We start from the raw sequence: 2,374 nt of genomic DNA, 5'->3' as shown, positions 1-2,374 counted from the left end.
CAGTTACCTATGAATCTTGCAGTAAGCTATAATTTTAATTTTGTGGTTTTTTTCCTCATTTCTCAGTCTTATACCTTTCTGTGACTTTGATTGCTAACTTTAAAGCACAATACAGAAAGATTTTAAAATACAAGATATTGTAAGGTGGGTAGTATTTTATATCAGTAAATAATGACACCTTTACACAGCACCTGGAGGAAAATAAGTCTGGAAAAAAAAGAATCTGCCACTGCCTCACTATTTCCCGTAAAATTGAATTCACTTTACTCAGCCTCAGTTTTGTCATTTATAAAATAAGAGTTCAACTAGACTACCTCTCAAATCAAGTTCATCTCCCTGGGTTGTAAGGATCAGATAATATGTAAAGCCATCTATAGACCTATTGAGTTCCTTCAGTTATATGCTAAGTAAAAGCCATTTATTCTGTCAGGTATTTATTGGCTTATGTGCCAAGTACCAATGCTGGAGATACAAAGAATGAAGCTCCCTATGCTGAACTGTGCTTACATTCTAATGAAGAGACAGATACGCATGAAAAAGCATATACATATGTACACAGTAGTTCGGTTAGGAGGGCACTAACAGTTGCAGGTGATCAGAAAGGGCTTCATGCATTGGGGATAGTGCTAAGGACTACAGCTTTAGAAGCTGAGGAGTATTTATGTGACTAGCAGAAACAGGAAGTCAGTGAGGTCAATTGAAAGGGGTGGGGAGTCCACAAGGTCAGATTTGCCCTTAAGGAAAATTACTTTGGCTTGTTCTTGTGTTTGTCCTTCCTTCTTGAAGGGGGACCGTGACATCAGGCAAATGATGACATGACTTGCAGTTGGCTTTGATTAGAGTGAGGGAGGGCTGTGCAAGGTCACCAGCCTCACTTTCTCCTCCAGAGCCATCTGGGTCCTGTGGCCTGATACCAGGACTGGAGATGGCCCAGGATGCATTGGGAGACCTTGGCCCTTTTAGGCTAAAGTCTTTTCAGGTTCTCATTTTGAGTGAAGTAACACCCATTCAGTGAATAGGCCTCTTGAAGAAGTTAATCGAGGGATGGCCCCTTTAATCAAAATAAAACAAGAAAAATTAAACTGGGAAGGGAAGACAAACTGGGAAGGGAACCCCCAGGGTTCCTGGCCAAAAGAGAAACTCATTATTTAGTATGTACATTCATTCTGCTAGGAGGGCAGGGTCCTACCATCCAATCTAGGAGCTCAAGAGTGAACTGGGTTTAAGACTACCGTGTGTTGGATGGATTGTAGTAGGGAAGAGAGAGGAGTAGGAGACCAATTAGAAGGAGGATGTATCTCTAGCTGAGAGGGCCTCAGCTAAGCCATGGGAATGGAAACTGAAAGATTGGGCAACTGGATGTTCTTCCAACGTTCCCTCCCAACAGTACTACAGTTGTAATTCCCACCCTGATTGAGCCAGGTTTGAGTAAGACCCTGTCAGGACACCCATAACAGCAGCCAAAATTCAGAAAATTCTGAATCTCTCAGGAGGGCTGACTGTGCTCCCAAAGGAGCCCTGCCTTCCCCCTTTTCATTTTGAGTGGTTCCTGGGGGTGAAGCAGACTTGGGTGAATTTTAATCTGTGTCACAGATGCATCCCTACAACACTTCTAAACTCCCCTGTTTACTGTGTAGGACTTCAACATTCTTCCATCACCAAAGTTCCCAAAGTCATTGTCATTGAATCCTCAATCTCTCTTACACCATATAACCATACCTTGTAGTTTCTAACTCCCTACTGTCCACATCTGTCGCTTTCCACTCAAAAAAAAGGGGGGGGTTTTAGGCCCTTGGAAAAGATACGGTTCAAATGACCTTGAGTCATTGAGAAAAGTTAAGAGGCTTGGGAAGAGTTTAACCACTTAACAAGCTAGTTTTAATTAAATTGCTCACGTTGCCTTCATTAGTTTTTTGTTTTTGCTTTGTTTTTTCAAAATGCTTTCCAGAGGAAAACCTCTTAACCATGAAGGATCAGCCACTGAGCTTCCAATCTACTTGGCATCTTTATGAGGATGACCTAAACTTATTCCAGCCACTTTGAATTGTTAAGTTTAGAGCTGAAAGGTACCAGAGAAATAATCTCATTTGAAGAAACCTGGTGCCTAGATGTTAGAATTCACCAAATAGCTTATAGTGATCTTTGTGGTAGATTAAAAATTTTAAAAAGCCACTCAATTCTGATAGCAATAGCCTCTTTTATTTGAAATTTTTAAGGGAAGAACTCAAGGAAAAACCCAAGAGAACTGGGAGAGGAGACAGCATGTTAGGGATAAGGGGAAGGTGCCTGTTGTTTAGGTCTTAGGCAAAAAAAATGGGCTGAGGACAGGGTGCTGTCAGGTTAAGATGGGATTCATACTGTTGCAGGAATGAGT

This window comes from Trichosurus vulpecula, chromosome 6 (genome assembly GCF_011100635.1).
Source record: "Trichosurus vulpecula isolate mTriVul1 chromosome 6, mTriVul1.pri, whole genome shotgun sequence".
In the NCBI taxonomy this organism is placed as follows: domain Eukaryota; kingdom Metazoa; phylum Chordata; class Mammalia; order Diprotodontia; family Phalangeridae; genus Trichosurus; species Trichosurus vulpecula.
Note: the sequence above shows the minus strand (reverse complement) of the source record.